Below are 10,623 nucleotides of genomic sequence, written 5' to 3' on the forward strand. Positions count from 1 at the left end.
CCTCCATGGCCAGATCTTTAAACCCAAAACCCATTTTCTTCAAACCCAAAACTCATGCACATGAACACCATCACCAGAGCCACTTATGGCCAGACCCACTAAGCAGTGTTTATGTTTGGATTGATGGAAGTGGCAATGATTATTTTCGGGTGATTTGGTGGATTTGTTGCTTTGTTCTTGGTTGGGTTTTTTTTTTTTTTTTCTCTCTTTTCTTTTCTTTTGAGAAAAATCTTGGCTAGGTTGTTGGTGGTTAAATAATGGGTTTTGGTGTGGTGGTGTCTGTTGTTGGTGGCGGTGTGGCTGAGAGGGAGAGAGAGGCAATAAGGAAAAGTGACTGAAATTAGGGGTAAAGGAAAGAGGGAGATAATTTTATATTTTTTTATTGTATACTTTATATTATTTTAATGTGTTGTATTGTAAAATAAAAGTTGGGATGTTGGAGTATTGTAAAATGGTATTGTATAAATTGATAAAGTAGATTTTTGGATGGTAAAATAACATAAGATGAGATTTTGGGTTGTGGATGCTCTTACAAAAGACTAACTTACAAGTGGTAAACTAAAAGCTACTACATCAGACCCTTCCTCTTAAAAGGCACCTGTCTTAAGTGTAAATCATGAGGAATCTTCATGACGTGGGAGACGCAAGAAAAGTTTTATTTATTATCATTTATGTTTGCAAGTCAATTGTATATTTATGTTTTAGGTTCTAGTACTTTATTAGGTTATTATTATTTTAATTTGGAAGCAATGTTATTTTGTAATATGGCAATTAGGGTTTCCTAACTAATTAGAACTAGGGTTTAGCAATCCCTTATAAATAACCTATCGTACTCTTTGAGGGGATAGTTGATATTTTGATGAATGAAAAAAATGGTCGTTTGGTCTCTCTTTGGTCTGGTGCTAACTCTAGGTCCACCCTAGGTGCTGACCCTTAATGGTTTTATGTTAGGTTAAGATAATTTGACCCCAATTAATTAATTCAATTATCCAAATTGATTAATTAGGTCAAATTACATGCAGATCGTGAAGGCACCAACAAATCACCAATTAAACTAAGTGCAACGTCAATTAAATTGACACAATGATTTGTTGACAAATGAGGAAAACCTCTTGTAAGGGAAAAGCCCCACCAGGTGATTTTAAGGTTACCACTCCCAAGAATCCACTAATCAACAATCAAGCGGTTACAAGTATAAGAAATCTTACCACTACCCTGGCCTATCCTGAAACACCAACTTACAGTTGAACCTTTACTCCAATACCCAATTGGACTTGATCTTGTAGTAGCCTTTTTTACTTTAATGCACAAATCTCCAATCTATGACTAGCCTTTGGCACTTATCCTAGTATATGACTAACTTCAGCAACTTGAATGAATGTTGTTGGCTGCAAAGTTTTTCACTTCATCAACAATGAAGATCAAAAAGCACTTGGTTACCAAACTCTATAGTGTACAAATGTAGTAACTTCTCACAGAGATAAATAAACTCTTGGTCTTTGTATCCATGTGTGACAGCTTTTAAAATAAGCCTTATATATGTCTAGGGTTGTGAGAAAAAAAACTCTAAACAAATACATAAGCTTGAGCCGAATTTCAGATCTGGAAAACTGAAAAACGTAATTCTTGATAGATCGAGCCATCTATCAAGCTTTTCATTTAGTCTCGATAGAAGTATCTGTTGAGCTATCTGTCGAGACTTAATGAAGCAGTTTTTCTTCACTTGTTTCTTGAATCAATCTTCATGTCTTTAATACGAACACTTAATATGCTTGAACAACATATTTCTTGATGTATTAAACCCAACTTAGATCTACCAAATTACAAGTAAATTGCACTTTGTCAAATGATTAGTCAATTACATAAAATTATGACCCTAACAATCTCTCCCTTTGACAATCCATGACAAAATCACAAGCATAATTATGAGAGCATGAGAGACTTGCAACCTGTCTTATTTGAAACACTTAAACAAGAACCATCAAGTGTAAAAATTAGACAAATTATATAAAAGAAGAAACATATGTATAAAGAGAGAAAATAAACAACATATGTGAAATAAAGGTTGTAAAGTTGTAATTTACAACTATTTTGTGTTGGCTTTAATTTCGTGCCAAATTTGATTATAATTCTGTTCAATCTTTTGTACCGTATATTTTACGTGGGTTTTATTTGTAAGGGTTGTATGTAAGAGAGAGAGAGATTGTGAAGACTCAAGGCAACATTGAAGACAAAAGAAGTTTTCGTAGGTATCTCGCGAGTAGCCTTCCCGTGAAGTGAAACATGTGCTCACCACACATGACTGGAATGCGAAGAGTCATGACAGATGGTGACAGCTGGTTTTCACAAGTGTCTCGTGGGTAAGGCCTTCCCACGGGTAAAGCCTTCCCGCGAGATACTCGCGAAACAATCTGTTTTGCTATTTTGTCATATCTGCCCCACTACACCCTCATACACACTATATATACCATCATTACCCACATATTGAGTAGAGAGGTTTTTAGAGAGAAAACCCTAGCCACAAACCCTTGAGAGTTAGAAATTGTCATACCCACATTCCTTTACACCATCCATTGTGGTTTTCTCAACTCCTACATCTCCATATCCAAATCCTTGAGAGGTTGATAGCCCAAACACTTACCACACCCATACTGAGTGTCTAGTGAGGTTTTGGTGCTACTAGGAAGCATTGAAAGAAGCCAAACTTTGGCAGATGCAATTGGGCGCATTGCGGGATCCGAAAAGCTAGACAAGACATGGTTTTGAGAAGCCTTGTTGGAGTAGGAGCTTGGAGGGCTTAGGTGCACTAGGTAGATTAAGCTTGGAAGGTCTCTTACTATTCGTGTATCCCAAGTTATTGTCTAGTGGATCGATTTACCGCTTGGAGGGCGGCGGAGAGGTTTTTCACCAAGTTCTTCGATTTCCTCTTCAATAACACATTGGCGTGTTATCTTGTGTTTGCATTTCTCTTCACTACTCTTCTAGCTTTCATTTTACTGCTGTGTTGTGATGAATATAACTTAGAGTAGTTGTATTGTTTATTCGCTCGCATTTACTCTATTCTGCACTTAGTTTAAGTTAGAGTAAAATTAATCGAGCTGTAACTTATTAATTTGGGGTTTAAACAGCTCTTGTGTTTTTAACACAAATCCGAGTTTTCAAAGGTGAAGAAACATACATCATATATATTAAGAAGAACAACAATGTATGTATAAGTGGTCACAAGACCATGGTACATGAAGTGAGAAAAATACATCAAAACCTCACTACATCACTCAATAAACTCTCCCCCTAACTAGGCTATCCATATGCACTGTAGCGAACTTGTAAAATTTTTTAGGTTTACAAGTCCTGATAATGCATCATTTTAATGGTTAGATGCTATATGTTAGCAACATATGGCATTTACAAGACCCAATGTGAATGCTTTTAGTTTCTTTATGTGCATACCAAAAATAAATAAAATATATATTAAAAAAAAAACAAGTCTCTTCTAGGCCTTCAGTCCAGTCCATGTGGATGCATTGGTTTTTCTATTGGTGTTCAAACAGTGAAGCTTTATTTGGTTAATCCATGACAATCCCTTCTCAGTGGGCTAGTGGGCCATACTTAGCAAGTCAGGCAAAATCTTTTTGCCTAGTGAGTTATGGCAATATCAGAAACACCTTATTTTGATGGTTGTAAAAATAATCCATGGGATTTTTTCGACTGGATGAACGGGATGATGGAGCAATTATTTGAGCAAGAAAATTTTGCAGATAACATGAATGTCAGGTATGCAAAGTTGAAGTTAAGAGGTGGAGCACAAATGTTTTGGAAGGATCTAGAATATTTTCGTTATATAAAGTATAAAACTGCCATTAGTGCGTGGGAAGATATAAAAGAAAAGCTTTGTGATGAGTATTTGTTACCGTACTTTTGAGCTAAATATCTACCCCAATCTTAGTGCAGTAACTTTCAGGTTGCAGCAAATACAATGAATCCTCATCCCATTTTATGTCCTCAGTGCACTCTTGAACAATCTACTTTTTGTCATCACTTCAAAGAAATAAAGGAATTATCTAAAAAGCTAATGAAAGGTGTTCAACACTTGGCTACTCAAGTGAAGAAAATGAAGGTTCAAACTAATTTGATTGGAAAACCAAGGATGATATATCACAATGATATTATTGTTGCCCCCATAGAAGACAACATAGATGATGAGTTCTTGGTAGTGGAGAAACATCAAGTGAGTATTATGTTAGAGGGTGTACATGATGAGAAAGTTGAATATGCTATTAATCAACCCTCCATAGTGTTGGAAGATTTGCAACTTGCTGAAGTTGAAGAGGTTGAAACTACAGTGATTCCTATGGTTCATAAGGTTCAAGATGAGATTATGCTTATTCCACACATTGACTTTGTGATTCTTGAAGAGTTTGATGTGGTGGAATTCAAGGTTTTTCTTTTCTCTGTGCTTTATAAAGTGATTCCAAACTTGGAGCAAGTGTTACTTGTCAGTATCCTAATCCTTCAAAGTTATAAAACTCGAGGTTGAGTTTTTTTCAACTAGAGGAGAATGATACGGGAGATACAAGAAGATTCTTATTTAGCATTATTTATGTTTGAAAGTTAATTGTATTTTTATGTTTTAGGTCCTAGTAGTTTATTAAGCTATTAGTATTTTAATTTGGAAGCAAGGTTATTTTTGTAATAAGGCAATTAGGGTTTCTTAGCAAATCAGAACTAGAGTTTAGCAATCATTTATAAAACAATCTATTGTACTCCTTGAGGGGATAGTAAATTGGTCTCTCTTTGGTGCTGGCTCTAGTTCCACCCTAAGTGCTGACTCCTAGTGGTTTTACCACTTGGTGCTAACTCCAAGTCAGGCCTAGGTGTTGATTCCTAGGTCATATCCCTTTATTTTCCCGTTGTTTCAATTTGTTCTAGTTGTCCTGCGTCACTTCATCTTGATGGTAAGGGAAAAGGTGCTGCACATGGAATGAGTTTGAAATTTGCAAGTGGGATGGAAGTTCCACACTGTAGGAATTCTCATTGATCTACTGCAATACTTAATATGGACCTACCTTTCTATCATGCAGCTTCATGTAGGGACTAGGTGGCTGCCTTTTTCTAGTTAGGATCACCCATACGTCTCCCTCTTGAAATGTAACTCTTCTTCTTCTATGTATGTCTGCTTTAGCTTTATGTCTTGCACTGGCAGCTTCAATGAGTTCAATCCTGTTCTTGACTTCCTGTGGACTTGCTGCATATGCTCTACCATGTCTAAGGCTTTAGGATGAGCCTTGGCTGGCAGTGGTAAGGGAATCACATCAATAACACTGGACAGCTTGGATCCATTCACTACGTCAAAAATGGAGATGTCTAAATTGATATGTTGAGTGATGAATTCTAGGTAAACTCTGCTAATGCCTAATGGTAGGATAACTACCCATTCTCTAGGATTTTCTCCTATCAAGCACCTCGACAAGTTTCCCTGAGCTCCCATTTGTCACCTCAGTCTGTCCATCAATTTGAGGATGGAAAGTAGTGCAGAAATTAAATTCAATCCTTATCTTCTTCCATAGGGTCCTCCAGAAATGTGCCAAGAACTTGGCATCTCTGTCAGATGTATTAGAAGAAGGCACACCATGCAATCTATATGCATTTCTAAAGAGCTACATAGGAAGCATCATTAGTTTTTCTACATGGAATAAAGTGATACATTTTAGAGAATCTGTCAACCACTATATATACAGAACCAGATCTCCTTGTAGCGCTCTACCAAAACAAAATACATGCTAATGCTCTCCTAAGGACCACTTAGCTTCTAACTAAAATAGGCTAAAGGTCTGCCTTCTTGGCTCAACGCCCCCAATGCCAAACCCACTCGCAACACAATCCCATTCAAAGATCTACTCAAAGTCTAGTACAACAGGCATAGGTGCCGTGGTTAAGGCCTGCTTAAGGGCATTGAAATTATTCCTGGCTGTTTCCCCCTATTCCAAAGTCTTCATCTTCAAGCAATCAGTCAAGGGTGCTGCAATTGTGCTAAACCCCTTGATGAACCTTCTGTAAAATGTTGCTAACTCATGAAAACTTCCACACTTCTGCACATTTTTTTGGTTCTGGCCATTCAAGTATGGCTTGGACTTTATGGTAATCCATGTGAATACCCTGATCATTAACTACATATCCCAAGAATTCTACTTTGTTCACCCTAAGGATTATTGCCATGGCTTCCATGTTGTCATCTCTAGCAATAGTCCTGTATGCCTCTGCTCTCTGGTTTGTAGGTTCGCTTCTCAAGCACATCAAATTATTACCACGAGGATGAAGACGATTTGGTTATTATAGGGTATGTTTTAGATACAGGAATATCAATATTGCGACTGCAATGCATTCCTATCGCCTCATAAACCACATTAAAATCCTAAATGCTTTCAATAGTGGCATTTCTACTTGTCTATAAAGAATTTTGCTTAATTACTTAAAGCTATGATTTGTGCCTTCTTTTGTTTTGTAGGAGAGTTTTCTTTTCTTTCAGTTTCATTTGTCAAGTGCATGAAACACCCTAAATATTTTAATGATTTTTAACAAACTGATTAGGGGCAGATTTTCAGCTGTAACTACAAATTCCAGAGAAGTATAATACAGCACAAAGGGACTTGTACAAGTTATTGTTCTTATTCATATATGTAATAGGAAATACAAACCCATAGAGGGAACATTGTAATCCAAGCAACTTGACAATAACTATTAGAAGGGCAAATCACAGTGCAGAAACACACATTGAAGTTCGTCGTTGTTCAACTTGCAGGTAATATTTATCTTCTGATTCTCCTGTATCACAATCCCCCATGTCCAGATTCCCATTAGCCTCAAAATTGCCAACTTCATGCCCAACGTCATCCATAGATTGGATTCCAGCTCCAACGAACACCAGGGGAAAATAGTTCCTCTTGGCTATATCATCATCACCAAAAGCACCTTACAAAAGGATTGCATGCAAATGTTATTTCAATAACTAATATATGAGTATCCTCAAGAAAATCAACTAGCCATATGGTTCCCTTAAGTTGGGTGTTTTTCTTTTTTCTTTTCAATAGCTAGAGTAGGGAATTTTATTAGAAAGAGGAAGAATCTACTATTCACACAACACTGTAAAAAGTTTCTCCCATAGATTACAACCTAAAATTCAGTACATCAAGAATCACTAGGCCATGATTCATAAAACAATTAGACCACAACAGTTAAGATCTGATCATCCACACAGAAAATCTAGAACACTAACCAACGTAGATAAATAGCCATTTACAATTATGTTGTTGGTTGCATTGGGGCAGAAATTACTCATACATTCATTTGAGTAGCACATGTAAGACAAAGCAGCACTTTCCATGATACAATGTACATTCTTGCTAATAAATGGGGGAAGGAAACTTTCAAGGTAACAATGGCAAAACTTAAACATTCAGGTTCTAAAGAGAAATCTTAAAACTTAAGAATGGAAAATAATTGAAGCCATAAGCACAAAATTAATTACTTTATCCCATAAAAACATAAATCCTTAAGAAGCAAAAATGTATGCATGCTCTGTACTTGATACTCAACCTCATGCAAAAGATGTTTCAGTTATAGATACCAGTCTACAAGCCTCTTCACACCGTGCAACTGCACCTTTCTTGTTGCACGGTTCTTGTGAGAAAAAAAAAAAAGGTAAAAGATAGAAAAATAAAAAGGTTAAAAAATATTTATGATTCAGAGAACTTAATTTTTACTTTTAATCTCAACCTTTAAAACCTAATTGCTACAAAATGCAAGGTTAGATACCCCTAACTAATATTACAAGGAATCTCAATCCAAAAGACTCCTGAAATATGTGATAGTTGATTGAATAAGAAAATTAATGTCCATATATCACTATTTTGTATGGTTATTCCTTACTTGTCTGTTGCCCCACCCAACTATAGGGCTCCCAGTTCCTCTGGTGCATGGATCTGGGTGCTCGTCCCAACCCCAACCCTAGTCGCTGTTTAGGGTTGACTCATCACTTGAACCTTCTCCCATATCACCATCCCCAAAGTCCAGATTCCCATTAGTCTCAAAATTGTCAATTTCATGCCCAACATCATCCTTAGATTTGATTCCAGGTCCAGCGAACACCAGGGGAAATAGTTCATCTTGCTTACACCAAAATCATCATCACCAAAAAGAACCTTTCAAAAAGATTGCATGGAAATGTTATTTTAATAATGAATATATGAGCATCCTCAAGAAAATCAACTAGCCATATGGTTCCCTTAGGTCAGGCGTTTTTCATTTTTCTTTTCAATAGATAGTAGGGAATTTATCAGACAGAGGAAGAATCTCCTATTCACACAACACTTCCAAAAGTTTTTCCCATAGATTACATCCTAAAATCCAGTACATCGAGAATCACTAGGCCATGATTCATAAATCAATTAGTCCATAACTGTCAAGATCTAATCATCCACATAGAAAATCTATAACACTAACCAAGTAGATAACTAGTCATTTACAATTATGTTGTCGGTTGCATTAAGGCAAAAATTACTCTTTTATTCATTTGAGTAGCACATTTAAGACAAAGCAGCATTTTCCATATTACAATGTACATTCCTGCTAAAAAAATGGGGAAAGAAAATTTTTAAGTTAACAATGGCAAAACTTAAAAGTTCAGGTTCTAATGAGAAATCTTAAACCTTAAGAATGGCAATTAATTGAAGCAATAAGTACAAAATTAATTACTTTTTCCCATACAAACATGAATCCTTAAGAAGCAAAAATGTATGATTAGCATGCTCTGTACTAAAGATGTCTCAGTTGTAAATACCAGTCTACAAGCCTCTCCGCACTGTGAAACTGCAACTTTCTTATAGGATTAAAAAAATAAATAAATAAAGGGTTAAAATAGAAAAGTAGAAAGTAAAATGGTTTAACAAATTTAAGAACCAAAGAATTTTTTTTTTTTTTTTTTAAATCTCAACCTTTAAAACCCAATTGCTACCAATCGCAAGGTGGGCGTGTAATCTATCTCAATCCGAAAGACTCAGAAATGTCACTATTTGAGAAGGTTTTTTCTAACTTGTCTGTTGCCAAACCCAACTGTAGAGCAACCTGTTCCTCTGGTGTGCGTATAAGGGTTCCCACGTCTCACTCAAGTTTCTCGTCTCACATCCCAAACTCAAAAGTGTAAAGATTATTATTAATTTTTTTTTTTAAGAAACCAACAGACTGATGCTTTTATTAAAACATAAGAAAACTAATGAACATCAAACAGAGCAAGGGGGATAATGTCCCCAGGTAAGTCTTCAACCCAAACCTGAAGTTCTAACCCAACCCGAGATTTCTTTGCCAAAGCATCGGCAACCTTATTACAATTTCGTTTCACATGGCAGTAGTGATCCAGGCTATCAATGGTGGACTGTCAAGCCCTTCGGTGTAAAGATTAATTTGTCATATATATAAGAACCGAAACTCAAACAAAACAATAATAGCATAAACCCACAAAGTTTAGGGAAATAACATAAACCCATATCAGCGTTAATCATATGTAAAGAGAGAACCTGAAGTTGTGGTGGCGCCGCCGATTTAGAATGGAAGAGAAGAAGCGCCGCCGAGTTGGATCGGATATGAGGGCGCCGCCGATTTGAGGTTGTGGGTGCGCCGCCGAGTTGGATGGAAATTTGTGGGTGCGCCGCTGTCTGGCGGGTATGGTTTTGTTTAGCAGCTGTCTGGTTATTGTGGTTGGATTGGAGGAGAAGACTCTAGAGAGGCAAACGCTAGGCAGTGGAGAAAAGGATATCGATAAATGTTATTATTTTTTCTTTATATTTAAAACTTGTTTAACCGGTAACCAATATCTTTTAAAATTACAGGAACGGTCAAGATGAAAACAATATTAAATGAATGATTCAGATTTTTTTTTTTTTTTTTAATTTTATGGAATGGTTCATATTTATGTGGTACCGTACCCCACGATTATTAACAATAAAACCCAAACCCTGTTTTCTCTTCTTTTTTTCTCGTTTGTTTTTTAAGATCATCCGGTGTGGCATTTTTTTCAACACGGTAGACTGATCTATTGGCTATTCTAGTGTGGGTGGGGCCTATTACTCTCTAGCTTCTAGAAGGCAGGAAATTTCCTAGAAACGAAAGGTCTGCATTCTCAAACCCTAAATTGGCGAGATCTGAGAAGAAAGGGATGAAGTCGGTATCTCCGGAACAATCATTGCTTCAAGAAAGCCTTCTTCCCTGTTCAAACAAAGTTGGGGTTTCAAATTTCTGTACCTTATGGCTCATGAAATTAATCCTTTACATCTCCTCCTCGGCAGCTACAGTTTCTCTGCTTCTTCCACAACAAATGGTAGACGGAACGACAGTTCCCTCCTTGTTCAGGGACCTACCGAATCTCTATCAAATATTTCTAATCTCCACCGTGTTCGCGTTTGTAGGCGCCTTCAGTTCCCTGATGATCCAACACAAACCTAGGGTTGAAAGATTTTTCAGGATTATTGCCGTTGCTTCCATTTTGTTTGCACTAGTAATTGTCCTCTACGCCACAGCTGTCTGGTTACGATGAAGGTAAGCCAATGACTCTGGCCAATCTGCCAATGACTC

At 36.7% G+C, this 10,623-nt stretch overlaps 1 long non-coding RNA gene across 1 annotated transcript; it reads right to left on the reverse strand.

Annotated features, from left to right (window-relative positions):
* Window positions 1-6,595: 6,595 nt before the first annotated feature.
* On the reverse strand, window positions 6,596-9,792 carry LOC142632150 (uncharacterized). Its single transcript, XR_012843741.1, has 3 exons — window positions 9,570-9,792; window positions 7,927-8,198; window positions 6,596-6,969 (listed from the first exon to the last, which is right to left on the reverse strand). It is a non-coding gene; the product is annotated as an uncharacterized LOC142632150 (long non-coding RNA).
* Window positions 9,793-10,623: the final 831 nt, after the last annotated feature.

The sequence above is a fragment of the Castanea sativa genome, chromosome 4 (genome assembly GCF_040712315.1).
Source record: "Castanea sativa cultivar Marrone di Chiusa Pesio chromosome 4, ASM4071231v1".
Lineage (NCBI taxonomy): Eukaryota > Viridiplantae > Streptophyta > Magnoliopsida > Fagales > Fagaceae > Castanea > Castanea sativa.